Source organism: Chiloscyllium plagiosum, unplaced genomic scaffold (genome assembly GCF_037043375.1).
Source record: "Chiloscyllium plagiosum isolate Xiang-an unplaced genomic scaffold, Cpla_swu_hap1 HiC_scaffold_17, whole genome shotgun sequence".
Taxonomy (NCBI): Eukaryota; Metazoa; Chordata; class Chondrichthyes; order Orectolobiformes; family Hemiscylliidae; genus Chiloscyllium; species Chiloscyllium plagiosum.
Window position 1 is genome coordinate 27696871 of NW_028270155.1, and position 15839 is coordinate 27712709.

The 15839-nt window shown below is 38.5% G+C and overlaps 1 protein-coding gene across 1 annotated transcript in view; it reads left to right on the plus strand.

Moving 5' to 3' along the window:
- The window catches only part of zfhx3b (zinc finger homeobox 3b), a 566603-nt gene that overhangs the window by 22025 nt on the left and 528739 nt on the right, over window positions 1-15839 (plus strand). The window lies entirely within an intron of this gene.

Genomic DNA, 15839 nt, shown 5'->3' on the forward strand with positions numbered 1-15839 from the left:
TAACTTATCTGATTCTGTACTGTGAACTTCGCCCAACAGTTCCTCCAAGATTAGTTGTGAATTTCACTGTTTGTTAATTTTCCCAGATGCACTCCGATGTCCAGCGATACATGAATTCAAACAGCAAAGGTGGTAACTGTGCAGGTTCTTTCTTTTTCTCTTTTTCTCTTTTTCTCTTTTTCTCTTTTTCTCTTTTTTTCTCTCTCTCTCCTGCACTGTCCTCACCATGTGCTTCCTTTGTCTGCTCTTCTCCCTTTTAAACTGCTGTTGCTTTGACTTTTTTTTCCAAAGTTCCAAAACAATGCAACAGCATATAAAACAGTAACTGCTGCTCCTGGAATTCGAGGAGATCACCTCCAACACCTAAAATACCTCAAAAAAAGGAGCAGCTCTTACAGCCAGAAATTTTTCCCATCTTCCATCTTGGATTACCCAGAATCCTTTAGGGAACGTCATCCCCTGAAACCAAAGGTGCAGCAAGTCCAAAATTTCAGATTGCAGTGTATAAACAACCTGTGTTCTGGTTTCCTTTCCTATAATGGACCACTCTCTGAAATACCCTCTGGAAGCTGACACTGTTGGCTTTGGGTCCTTCTTTGTCAGCTTTTGTAATGAAAAGATTGGAAAGTCTTCCTCATTTCTTACAGTGCTGGGACTGATTAATATCTGTCCTGTTGAGAATGGCTAAAGGAATAGAAGCATCTCCACTTAATAAAAATCATAATAATTAGGAATTAGAGCCTTACTGTTACATTGCTCAATTCCTAGGCACACATCAAAGTCTATTGCTAACCAGCCCTTACCATCACTGAGCTGCGCTTTGAGCTCAGAGTTTGCATGACTGGATTGGTCTTCTTGTTTACTATCACTGGTTTCATTTCAGACTCTTCCCATCTGGTTCCATTAGACTGTTCACTGTTGCTAGTCTGCAGTAATGTGAGGACTATACTCTTCTGAGTGACTAGTAGCAGACTCCATTGAACATAACTATATACAGAGAATGGTAGGGGAAGATATTTTACTTGAAGTCCCACAAAGCCGAGTTCCAACTTCAAGTAACTTGATGTCACTGTGACACAACTCTTTTTGCAAATGCACAATCCCTCGACCCCGGCTAAAGGAACAATTTTACTCTACAATAACTTGGTGTTAATGTAAGTCAGGGAAGGAAAGGGTTAATCCATCGGGACATATTCAGGCTGGATAGAGAATCAGAATAGCTGGGAGTGATTACAAGGATGTAATCTGATGGAGGGGTTCAAATTATAGCATAAATTGTAGGAGTGAAGCTGAACTGTCATCTGAACCCCATGATTGAATTACTGTTTTGTAATCACTCCCAGGTATCTTATTATTAAACTTTTTTCTGCAGTACATAGTAGAAGCTTATTTCTTATTTTAATCACCAACCAATATATTTGTTTGTAATATGTATATTTTTTATCATATATTTTATTGGAAGTTTAAATGATATAATTTGGCAATTCCTCAGAAAGTTAAACTGCCCATGTGCAACGTGTCCTCAAAATGTGCAGTCAATTCACAGCAACTCTTTGTTTCTACATATATTAACAGCGAATAAGTATCGAGTCCAAACAAACTCCAAATCACAGCCAATATGGTGTCCATTAAAATTCAGAAGATGTCGGGCAAATCTTCTGTTTTTAAAACTAATAAAACACGTCACAGACTAAATATTATACTCAAAATACTTCAACAAGTTCCCATTCAATGGTATTGAATGACCTCTATGCCTAAAGATTTGCTCAGGAATAGTATTAATGTCTGCATGCTCCGTCTGCTTGCATTGCTGTGACTGGCAGAATGGGGAAATGCACCACTTATACATGCAGCGGAGGTCTCTGATACTCACTGATAACCAGCTGGTCCTAGAGATGTTGCATTTGAAATTAGATATTTGTTAAATGGCATGTTTCAATATTAATTTTTAAGCAGGCACTGGCCTAATGGCACCATGTGTTGGTGTGCTAACATGCTGTGCCGCAGAATGTTCTTAACACTATGCATTCCTAATCTCAGCCGGGCTGTTTGAAAAGGTGCCAAATGCAGGCATAGTTCTTCAACAGAAGAGGGAAATCTTAGGGCATATCAACCCCTGGTATTCAAAATTCAATTATATAATTGAGTTGGTACAGTACTGGAATCACTTTGCCTGGTTTCCGTCTTTTTGGAGACTGCTGTATGACTTAGGAGACCTAAAGAAGGATAGAAGGATATATAAAAATTAAATCACTTAATATGCCAGATTGGTATTCACACTGAGTCGTAAATCCATGAACTTTGCAATGAAACAGATCAAATATTTTCCTTAAAAATCTGCAAGATTCATTGAAGCTTTTTGGATAAAATTCAATAGGATGTTATAAAATTTTGAATGTTTACTGCTCGTTAAATACTGATTCTTTTCCCTCACTTTAATTTTTCCCTGCTTCCTTCCTTAAGGCATTAACTCTTTGTAAAGTACAGAGGATCTGTGTCAATTATAGATCTATGAAAAGTCAAGGTGCTTGTACCCCTCATGGCACCTCGACCCAAATAGTTTTCTTTCTACATGCATTATAGAGGAGTTGGTGGTCATGTCACAGGACAAGTAATCAGGAAGCTCATTTTCATGTTCTGGGCACACAGGCTCCAATTACATCAGTTGGTGGGATTTAAATTCCATTAATTCATTTGGAATTTTAAAGAATTAGATTCAGTGATGATGACCATAAAATCATTCTCAATAAATCTAACCCTTTTGCTGTCCTTACCTTCAATTGATTCTACACACCTCAGCAATATGACTCTAGTAGCCACTCAGTTCAGTGGCAGTTAGGGATAGGAAAGAACTACTTGCCGTATCCATAACGTGCCATGAAATAAACAAAGAGTTTGCCAACCAGCCACTAAATTATAGGGTCAAATAAAATCTATCTGCACAGGATTTCACTAATGTTTAAATTTACTAAGAGAGAAATAAATCAAGTATCTAATTAGTAATTATTGAAGCATCATATCATAATGAGAAAAAAAGGAATCTGATTAACCGTCTAAATCTTCCTGACGAACATTTGGGGACTGGTGCCAAACTTGAGAGATCAACAATAGTGAGGTACCTAGTGATATTAATGCAAGACTGTTAATTCAGAGACCCAGGTTATGTTGCGGGGACTTTGGCTCAAATCCTGCCACAGTAGATGGTGAAATTTGAATTCAATAAAAATCTGGAAATGAGACTCTAATGATGAACATGAAATCATTGCTGATTGTTGGAAAAAGCCATTTGGTTCACTAACTTTCATTACTGAAGGAAACTGCCATCCTTACCTGGTCTGGCCTCCATGTGACTCCAGACCTACATCAATGTGGTTGACTCTTAATTTGGCCAATTAGGGATAGGCAACAATGCTGGCCCTGCCAGTGACATCCTCATCTTGTGAAAGAATACAAAAAAAAAGTCTGGCATAGTTCTACTCACCAATTCATATCCATCATATAACACCCCAGACTCCATGAGCTCTTACTTACCCAACCATCTGCCATGGGGAATCTTTTCAAACGTCTTGCCAAAGTCTATATAGACCACATCAATTGCATTATCCTCTCCTGATAACCTCCTCAAAACATTTGATGTAAGTTGTCAAATACAATCTTCCCTTCGAAGTCCATGCTGACTATCTCTGGTTAATCCATGTCTTTCTGGGTACAAATACATCCTGTCCCTCAGAATTCTTCCTAATAACTCCTAAAATGCTTATGGCTAGACTTATCAACCTATAATTTCCTGGACTATCCCTTCTTCCCTTTTATTTTATTAATGGGACCATGTTCACAATACTCTAGTACTCAAACACATAAGCTGTGGCCAGAGATGATTTGAAAATTACTGCCAAGATCTCTGACATCACCTCCCTTGCCTCCTTCAGCAGCCTGGGTTAGATCTCATCCAGGCTTGTGGATTTATTCATTTATAAAGCTGTTGAGCCCATGAGAACCTCCTCGCCGTGTTAATTTCTTCCAGTTTTGATAGTGCGCCACCGTGATATCAATACCTGTTGTCCCTTTCAATTCTGAAGACTGATACAAAGTATTCATTGAGGGCTATGCCCACATGTCTGGATCCACACACAGATAAACTTCGCAGTCCCCAATGGGCCCTACTTTTACCCTATTTATTTTTTTTCTCATTATATATTTTTAAAATGCCTCAGGCTTTCCTTTATTTGACATCCCAATACTTTCTCATGCATTCTTTTAACTTTCCTAATTTACTTTTTAAACTCCTGCTTGCACTTTTTATACTTCTCTTGGGGTCTGCCATACGAAGCCTTCAGTTTTCTCTTCTTTGCCATATCCTGACCTTTATGTCCCTTGACAGTATGGATTCTCCATTCTTGGTGCCATCCTATGTCTTTACTGGAACATGTTTGCCCTATGGTCTCACAATTTTCTCCCTGAATGCCTCCTACTGTTCTGACATAGTTTTGTCTACGAGTAGTTGTTCCCAGTCCACTTCAACCAAATCATAACTTATCGGAGTAAAATTAGCCTTTCTCCAGTTTAGAAATTTTATTCCCAACCCATCATAATCCTTTTCCATAACTATCCTAAACCTAACGGTTGCTATCTCTAAAATGCTTCTCACCTGATATGCCTTTAACCTGCCAGACTTCATTTCTGAATATTAGGTCCAGGAATATCCTCTCCCTTGTTGGGCTTTCCACATATAGCTAAAAATGTTCCCCTGCATGCAATTCAAAATCTTGTTCCTTCCCTATCTTGCACACTCAAACTATCCCACTTAATATTTGGGTAGCTAAATTTCCATGCTGCCTTATTAATCTTGCATTTCTTTGAAATTTGATCACTTATTTGATCCTTAATCTCTTCCTGATTGTACATACACAACAAAACATTTACTTCTTCTGTGCTTTTTACTTTTCATTTAATCATCCTTCCAAGATATAATTCCTCTTCTCTTCAATAATTGATACCATGAAAAATGTTGTAACCTCCCCCCCAACCCTGCGCTCCCCACACACACACACACACCCCACTTCCCCTTTCTATTTCCTTCTCGATCTCATCTGAATATCCTATCACCAAGAATGTTGAGCTACCAAACCTGTCCAACTTTCAGTTAAGTCTTGGTCATAGCTATGATCCCACACTCCTCTGTGTCTATCTGTGCTCTCGTCCCATTTGTCTTGTTTCTCAGGCTCATGGAATTCAAATATATTCCATTTCATAGATTCCCAACAGTGCAGAAAGAGGATATTCGAGTCCACACCGACCCTCCAAAGGGCATCCCACCCAGACCCAGCCCATCCATGTAACTCTGCATTTCCCATGGCTAATCCATCTAGCCTGCACTTCCCTGGACACTATGGTCAATTTATCTTGGCCAATCCACCTAAACTGCACATCTTTGGGCTGTGAGAGGAAACCAAAGTACCCGGAGGAAACCCACGCAGACACAGGGAGAATATGCAAACTCCAGGCAGCCACCCAAGGCTGGAATCAAACCCAGGTCTCTGGTTTCTGTGAGGCAGCAGTGTTAACTCCTATGCCACCCAAAAGTCTTGCTAAACTCATTTCTTTCTTATCTATTCTGTATATTATTTGCCCTCTAGAGTTATTTGCAATCTTTTTTTAATTCAAACTCAGCTCCTCTCACCTCTGAACAACATCACTTCCACCTGCCAAACTAGTTTAAATCTGCCCCAGCAGCATTAGCAAACATTCCTGTGTGGATATTGGTCCCATTCCTGCTCAGATGCAACCTATTTAACTCCAGACAGCTAGGAGCGTCTAGGCTTTCTCACATTGTACAGGATCATAAGCCTAAGCTTCCAGGCATATCTTAACGAAACAGCGTTTAGATCTTTGTTTTCATTTTAATGTTACTCCTACTCAAGCATGAATTAGAAAAATCTTATTCTTGTTTACATCAAATATATGAAAAGAACCCCTTCACTTCATCAAGCAAAGAAATTCAGCTTTGAAGTTCTAGAATATTAATTATCTATGTAAAGTTTTTAAGCTGTTCTTACAGTCTTAACTTAAATCAATATCCAGTCACAAGAAAAGGAAAGTAGCACAGACCAGTTACCAATTATGTGTTCTCTTGGACGTTACACTTTGATTTTACTGAAACATCTCTGCAGCTGGTATGCTTACTTCTGGGAACACTCACTCTCTCTGTTCCTTTGAACCTCACTACAACCACTCCCAAGACCCACACAGGTCCACCATTAGTCTGTCTGCTTCTAGGACCTCCCCACTCTTCCTGCTCCTTTTAACCTCACTACTCCTATTCCTGAGGTCCCACACAGCTCCACCTCTGGTCTGCCTGTTTCTGGGACCTCTCTAATATTGCTGCTTCTTTTAACCTTGCTCCCACCATGGTCTAACACCAGTCTGTGTGCAATCTTCAGCATTAATCATTCCCCTCAGACAAAGCATTTCCGTTTGTTAATTAGGAATGTGCAATGAAAACAGCCATAATCTGTGTCACCCACCCAGATAAGCGTGTTTTTTTGAAAAGACACTAGGTAGGGCGATTAGACCCTGTGTTGCTACAGGATGCCGTGCTTTTCTCTCTCAGAAACCGAAGGATGCTTGGGCTAATTGAACAACTCTGTTTTCTTGTCTGAGTTCCCCTATCTCAATACAGGCCAACAGCAAAATGCACAGTCCTTACTTTCACTGGATAAAAGCCAATGCTGGAATCTGAAACCAAAAGAGAAAATGCTGGAAAATTTCAGCAGGTCTGGCAGCATCTGTAAGGAGAGAAAAGAGCTGATGTTTCGAGTCTAACTGAACCTTTGTCAAAGCTGGACAAAGCTTTGACAAAGGGTTGGTTAGACTCGAAACATCAGCCCTTTTCTCTCCTTACAGATGCTGCCAGACCTGCTGAGATTTTCCAGCATTTTCTCTTTTGGTTTCAGTCCTTATTATCAGTTTTTTGTGGGGTGTGGGTAAGGGAAGAAAGAAATATAGTGAAGTGCTTTGTTGTTTATTGTCACTATCAGCCAATATAAATAGCCAAAAAGAAGCCAAACTCCACTTTGATTTAAAGTGGAGTTAAACTTATTTAGGAAGGACTCCTTTGCATGATTTTTAAAACTTAAGATGATGCTCTTTTCAACAGCAAGTAAACACGTCAATGTCTAAGTTTCCAATTCTGTGTAAACAGCATACAGCAAAAACTAATTTCAATTATTCAGCTTACAGCAGTCAAAATAATGTTTCTCCATGTAGAGGAGAGGGAGACTTGAAGTTGTGACCTGCCAACATCACTGTCAACAATTCAGATTAATTGTGTGCATCTTACTTCGATGAATCGAGTCCAATTCTTTTTTTCCAAGTCTCAACCAAACAAGTGAAAGAAAAGGTCCCTCTCTCTGAGTACCATCCAATTGTTCAGTAAAACATGCTGGAAACTATAATTCCATTTTACACTGGCCCCTTGAGCCAGCCTATACAATTCAATAAGATCACAGCAGGCATCTTTTATTTCAACTCCACTTGTTTGTCCTATTTCAGTATCTTTAATTGTCTTATTATTCAAACATTAATTGATCTTATTTTTGAATATATTCAAGGACTGATCATCCTTTGGAATCAATATTCCAAGATGCATCATCTTCCGAGTGAAGAAACTTCTCGTCAATTTGCTCATTAATTCATGAGAATTAAGTACCACTAGTTAGGCCAGTATTTATTACCCATCTCTAATCACCCTGGACAAATGGAAGCAAGCCGCCCTCTTGAACCACTGCAATCCATGTGGTGAAGATAATCTGCTTGGTAAGACATTGAGAGTTTTGACCCAGCAACAATGAAGGGTCAGCAAAACATTACTAATCTAGATATGGTCTGATGTGGAGGGGAGCTTCAAGGTGGCAGTGGTTCACATGTGTCTAGTGTCCTTATCTTTCTAAGTGGTTAAAATGTGCAGGTTTGGAAGGTGCTATTGAAGAAACCTTGATGGAAAGCTGTTGTGCATCTTATAAATGGTAAAAATAGCAACCACATTGAACCTGTCGTGGAAAGGAAGAATATTATTGTGGTGATGGAGTGGCAATTGACTGAGCTGCTTTGTACTTGAAGGTCTTGAGAGCTGCACTCATCCAGGCAAGTGGAAAGTATTCCATCAGACTCTTGACTTGTACCTTATAGATGGTTTGGCGAATCGTTTGTCTCAGAATACCCAGTCAACCAGAATACCCAGAATACAATAAATATTATTGTAACCATAATATTTATGTGCTTTGTCTAGTTAAGTTCCTTACAATTTGGTATGGTACTAAGGGTGAACTGTACTTCTGACATTTCAAATAGCCCTTATCCTGAGGCTATGACACTTCGTTCTAGACTTTCCAGCTATGGGAAAAAAAGCCTGACAGTATCCTCTTACTTTATCTATTCATGGGATATGGACAGGGCCTGCATTTATTGCCCATTATGAACCACCCCTGAGAAGATGCTGTAAGTCATTGAAGAATTTTAATGTGTCACAACAAGATAGCCTTTCGTTTTTTTTAAACATCAATGAATAAAAGCACATTAAGTTTAATTTTAAAATTTCTCTTGCAAAAGCTAGCAGCTCTGACAGTATTTAAAAATTATTTGTGTGTCCTGATCACCAAAGACAGTGGATCATTGTCAATAAGTGCAGGAATGTGTAAGTCAGATGATCTAATGTACTGTGCTACCTTGTAACTACCAACTGATTTGAAATACAAATGATGTTGGCTGCAAGTCAACTGTTGCAGTATTATAGCATTGCAGTATTGTAGTATTTTGCCTTAAAATGCAACAAATATACTTACAAAAGAAGCTTATATCTGAAGACAGTTCTTCTCTCTGATCAGTCTGTCTTGAACCCAATTTCATGGGTGTAGACATAAGACCACACCACACAAGACAGTGACACCATGGGATCCACTGTCTACAAAATCATGGAGAGTAGTAAAAAAAGATCAAGAAACTGAACCTGAAGTTATTTGGAGTAAAGAAGTACTTTAAAAAATCACTTTTTCAAAACAGCTTTAATACCAGCTAGTGGCAGTCAGAAAAACCCACCAAGTTGAGCAGCAATTATGAAGGAACAAACCTCTAAACAGAAAATTTCTGCAGAGGAACATTCAATAGCATCTGTCAGGGTGAATAAAAACATTTTATAGCCAGTAATAGGGGAAACAAACATTTATTTCAAGCAACTAGAGAGGTCAGTGAATATTCATTAGAAGACAAAGTTAACATCAAGCAAGTCTTCAAGAATAGGATTGAAGTAAATTGGCTGAAAAAGTTGGGAATAAAAATCATTTATTGGAAATCAAACTTTCAGAGCCCAAACAGTGAAATTAGTAAAATGTATGTTATTATGATCATATGAGCAGGAAAGTGAGTTTATTCAGCAAATAAGATTATCAACTTTTATTGCTCCAATACCAAATCAGAAATATTAAAAAGAGCATGAATCTGACCACACAGTATCAAATTTGATGCAAAAATATCTTAAATGACAAAAAGAAATGGCACAAATAACTCCATGATACAGTCAAAACATTTCTTTGAATTTTATTAATTGACTCAGTTTTGAGCAAGTTTCTATCCACAGATATTTTTGAAATCCTTGAGACATCATGGAAAAGGAAAACTGAAATTTATATTGAAAATGGCATTTTAAAACAACAGAAACTTTAATAGTTTTTAGGTTTAGTACTATGACAACATACTTTCATAGGACATTGAAATCATCCAAACCAAATAAATAGCCAACAACCTTAAGTGTCTATTAATGTTCAGCCATTGCAAAAAAAAAATCATCTAAAGCAAATCTTCCACCTATTGCAATGTTTCACCATAAAAATTAAGCAATTAGGTTCATTTTATAAATCAATAAAGTGGTAAATGTGGAAATCATAAATCCTATAATTTAGAACAACTTTAGATTGAACACAAACTCAAATGCAGACCAGTAAGAACACTTCTCTTCAAGAAGGGAATAATATTATGTGTTACATAGAAGACAGATTGATGAGAAACAAATGATGCTTGACAATTTCATAATAGATTTTCATCGATATTTCAATTCAAGAAAATTTTGACCCTAGCGAGATCATGCTTCAATAGCAGCTGCCAACATCATCTGTGGATAGCTTTATTAAAAGCCTATATGTACTATCTGCACCATGCAACAATGGAAATTTACAAGACCTCACTTGAGACAGCATCTTCATTGGCTCAAAGATAAATCAGCCACTGAACTCCTTCAATCAAATGTGAATACCCAAAGTAAAAAAAACTCTTCAAGAAGTATTGTACAGCAAAAGTTCAATTTAAAATGCAACATTTAACAGAGAGTTGACTACTTAAAGCACAATAATGCACAACAGTGATAAGAGACAGACCTCTCATCTGAAAAATATATTGTGTATGACAACTTCAATGCATCATCCTAGGCAATCCAATGTGACAGTTTCTTGTCACAGGTGTGAGTCCAAAACTCCTCATCAGTACAAGCAAAACTCCCAGCATTAAGGAAAGATAGCATTTTGTGAAGACCATTCAGAGAAGGTTGACATCTGCTATAGAGGGCTTGTCTTATGAGCAAAGGCTAAAAAGGTTGGAAATCTATTCACTGGAATTTAGAAGAATGAGAGCTGATCTCGTTGAACCATATAGGATTCCTAAGGGGCTTGAGGGTAAATGCTGAGAGGATGTTTCCCTCATGGAAGAGTCTAGGATCAGAGGCCATAGTCTCAGAATAAAGGTGTGCCAATTTAAGAATGAGATGAGGAGAAATTTCTCTCTCAGAGAGTTGAGCCTTTGGAACTCTTTGCCATAGACAGCTGTGGGACAGCATCTTTATGTATGTTTAAGGCTGAGATTGATAGATTCTTGATCAGTTAGGGAATCAAAGTTTATGAAAAAGGCAGGAAAATGGATATGAGGAATATCAGATCAGCCATGATCTTATTGAATGCTGAATAGGTTTGAGGGGCTGCATGCCTTGATCCTGTTCCTATTTCTTATGGTTTAATGGTCTAAGATTATCAGGCACATGGGTATGTGCTAACCGGAAAATGACTAAACCCTGACCAGGTGAGAACTGTAACAGGGCTGCAGAGATCAACAGATAAGAAAGTGATGCAATGCTTTGTTGGATTCATGAATTATCTAGTAAAGTTCTTGTCTAATTTGTCATCAGAATGTGAACATCTACTCATGCTCACTGCTAAGAATATGCAAAGACATTGGAGCACAGAAGCAGCTTTCACCTGCGTCCGACAACGGCTTTAAGAAGAGAACAGAGCAATAGATTATCTTTGCATTACTCCAACAAAGGTACGATAGGTCAGATGGTCTTAGAATCATAGAATAGTCACAGTCCAAATGGAAGCAATTCATCTCATTGTTTCCAAGCTTCCTGGATACAAAAGTCATTTTGCTAGTTTCAATGTTGCACCTTTTCTCTGTAAATATTTTCTCTTCAGGGACTGCCTAATAGCCTTTGAAAGCCATGATTGAACCTGCTACCACTCTATGCTCAGCCTGACTCGAACCACTCACTGAGTGAAGTGGTTTTTTGCTCATGTTGCCATTGGTTCTTTTACCAACCACATTTTTGATCCTCCAGTTCATGGAAACAATTTTTCTCTGTTTATTGTGCACAGACACTCTTATGATTTTGAAAACTTCTATCTAATATCTTTTCACCCTTCTCTTGTTGAAAGGAATAGCCAAGCTTCTCCAATTGATCCATATAACTGAAGTCCCTCATCTTTAGAACCATTCTTGCAAATATTTTCTACACACTCTCTAATTCTTTCATGTCCTTCCGAAAATGATACTTCAGTGCTAGTTCCACAAAACATAATGGAGGTTATCCTCAATGTGAAGACAGGACTTCATGTCCACAATGACTGTGGTGATTATTCCTACAGCTGCTGTGACAGATGTTGCATCCGTGACAGTATTGATAGGAGGGGTGACTGCACAGTCATTATGGAGGCAGAGGCCCATTTTCACATTGAAGATGCTCTCCATCAGATTGTGTGGTAATATCAGTGTGTTGGATGGGTCAGATTTTGAACAGATCTTTGGAATGCTGTAAGCCATTAATGACAGCTGACTTGCATTCAACCACAAACTGTAACTTCTCAGTCAAGAATATTCCTCTCGCTACTTTTATCATCTAGTTTGGAGATCAAGTCTCCCCTGATTTAATGAAGACATGCCAGGAGCATTACTAGGCACACCTAAAAATGAGGTGTTAACCCATTAAAGCTACAACACAGGACTACTCAAAGGCCAAACAGCAGAAGCAGCATGCAATAGACAGGATAGGGTGACCCCACAGCCAATGGATCAGATCCAGGATCTGCAATTCTGCTACATTTAGTTATGAAAGATGTTGGATGATTAAACAAGCTAACAGGAGTAGGAGGCTTCACAAATATATACATCATTAAGGAAGTGGTACCCTGCACATCAGTGTACAAGATGTTTTCATCTATTACCAGACAGAAGTACCAAGTAGATAACTCACTTGACCTCCTCTTGAAGTCCCCAATATCACAGATGCCAGTCTTCAGCCAATTCAGTTCATTCCTCATAATATTAATAAATAGTTGAAAGGATTGGATACTGTAAAGGTGATGGGCCTTCTAACAATATTCTGGCAATAGAATCTGAAGACTAGTTCTCCAGAACTAGCCATGCTCCAAATGAATCTGTTCCAGCATAACTACATCACTGGTATCTACCAGCAATTGGAAAATTGACTAGGAATATTCTGTGCATAAAAAGACAGATAAATGTGAAATTGGCCAACTCTCAATTCTAAACAAAGTGATGGAAGGAATTGTTAACAGTGCTATCAAATGGCACTTGCTCAGCAATACACTGAGTTTACATTCCCGGACCTACTCAACTTCGGACCTCGGTACAGACTGGTCCAAACATTAACGAAAGAGCTAAATTCCAGGGATGAGGTGAAAGCAACTGCCCTTGACATTTAGGCCAAATCTGATTGAAAAAGACATTAAGGAGCCTAAGCTGAAGTCAGTGGGGAATCAGGGGAAATATTCTCTACTGGGTGAATTGCACAAAGAAAGATAACTGATTGTTTTGGAGGTCAATCATCTCAGTTCAACAACATCACTGCAGGAGTTCATCAGGGCATTGTCCTAGGTCCAACCATTTTCAGCTGCTTCACTATTGACCTTCCTTTTATCATGAGGTCGGAAGTGAGAAGGTTTGCTGATGATTGCACAATGTTCCGCTCCATTCATGACTTTCAGATAGAGAAGCAGTCAAAGTCCTTATGAAGCATCGAGACTTTGGTTGAGAAGTAACAAGTAATATTTGTGTCACATTGCCGGTGAATGACCATCTCCACCAAGAAAGAATCTAACCTTCTTTGATATTCAATGACATGACCATTGTTAAGTACCCCACTATCAACATCTTGGGAGTTACTATTGACCAGAAACTGAACTTGACCAGCTATACAATACTGTGGCTATGGGAGCAAGCCACAGGCTAGAAACAAAACAATGAATAACCTATCTCCAGTCTTCCCAATACCTATCCATCTACAAGGCATAAGTCAGGACTGGTATGGAGTACTCTTCCTTTGCCTGGATGGATATAGCACCAACAATACTCAAGATTGATGTCATCCAGGACAAAGCACCGCACTTGATTGGCAACCTATCCATAACTCCAATTCACTTCCTTCACCACTGGAACACAATAGCAACAGTGTGCACCATCTGTACGATACACTCACCAAGGCTACCTTGACAGCATCTTTCATACCCATATCTCCATCATCTAAAATTACAGGGACGGTGGATGCATAGGAACATTGCCACTTGTAAATTCCCCATCCTGATACAGCATCCTGATTTGGAACTTTATCACCATTTCCTTCACTGTTGTGAGATCAACACCTTTCTTAAGAGGATTGCAGCAGCTGAAGAATACAGCTTGCCACTAACCATGTCGAGGGCATTAAGGATATGAAGTAAATGTTGTCCCAGCCAGCCACATCTACATCCCATGGATTAATAAGGAAGACTGCAGATGATCATGCATGCTATTTTGTTGTTTCTTTAATGAAAAGGGAGATGCTGAGGGAAATATCTTTGTATAAAGTGTACTGGCTGATTTGTCATCATCATATGACCTCTCCCTGTGCTGTTAGTGGTAGTATTAAATACCTTGTAACATTTTGATATTAGGTTCTCCAGCAGATGTCACACATGAAAACATCAAGTGCCACTGTGGGTTACTGTTTTCACCACTGAAATTAGTTATCAAGCTGTAGCAACCCTTAGTCACCATGATGGGATGTGCCAGCCCACAGGAGATGTTGCCATTTTCCTCTGTCATCGTCTAATGACTCTGGGATGTGATAAATGATGTCAAGGATCACTAAGCCAAGCATCCTTAAAATGGAGTTTTGAAGTTCTACTTGTCATCTTGCTCTAGCCATTTCACTATATAGAAATTCTTGGATATGTGCACAAGCCTACAAAGTCACTTCTGTTTAATGAGTTACTATTAACTCGTGCATTTTGTTACAGACTCTTTTAAATTTGGCTTCCAGGCATGTTTATTGGAACATTGTGGGAGGGGTTTTACATTTCAATTACACCATGCTTCACTAATTAATGATTCATTAATAGGATAGTTAGTTACAAAATGATTTCTGTATCCCTATCTGCAGTGAATAGAAAGAGAAGTATGCAATAAAATCACTCCACAAAACTGAAGTGAAAGAAGATGGACCCTTGAAAGCTAAAGTTTGATGAGAGCATAAGCTTGAAGCAACCTGCTATTGCAAGACATAGGGATTCAAAGCAATGGAATAATATTGTCTGGGTGAACTGAAATGCCTTGGTTCTTTATGTAAATGAGGGCTTATCATTCAGTTGCAAACAGCTTATCCAAAATTTACTTCTGTAGTGTGTAGCTTCAAATATTGGAGAGCAAATCTAATTATGAATTACAAGGCTGCAATAACATCTAGTCAGACAGAACTAGCAATTCATTAATGGCATATATATTATTTATCAATTTGCTGTTTGCTATTACTGTGTAAGGCATTCAGTTAAGCATTCAAGAATGAAAAAGTGGTGATTCTATCTCTTCAGGATTGCTTCTGCACCATGCTGTATAAAGTGACAGAAAGGCTGTTGAACTAACATTATAGATTCCCAAGCATGTTCATGTTTATTATTGGCATTAGTTTACATCAAGCAACTAATAAATTTAGATGTTCAGATGTTCCTTGGGTGTGTTCCCTAGGTCATATGTTTGCTATTTGGCCCACAATAAGCATCAGTCAGACAGATAGGAAATTCTTTTGAGTGTGCACAATGAAATAACCAAAACCTTTTGCCAATATTATTGTGGCAAACTGCCTGTCATCATTTTAATACATTATATTTTTAGACTGGATCCAATTAAAGCAAACAAAGGAAAAAGGAAACGCCTGATTTTAACACTGAGCTTTTTTGGAGTGGGTCGCAGTTCAAAACACAGGAGCTGCAGTGAAAAATGGATCACGGAACATTTTTCTTGGTTCTCGGTCTTGGCTCTCGGTATACCATTGAATTCCCTACTGGTTTTCTGAACCACCAGGAAAAGTGGCCATTTCTGGAGAAATGTAGATGGTACGTCAGCCAGAGATAGATCTTAAAGCAAAATTGTTTTGTTATTGATGAGATTTCACTGTTGTCGGAAAGTTTCAAAGCTTCTCTGAGAACCCAGTAGATCGGATCAGGAAGCAGAGTGAAGTTCTCTTCCCAAAC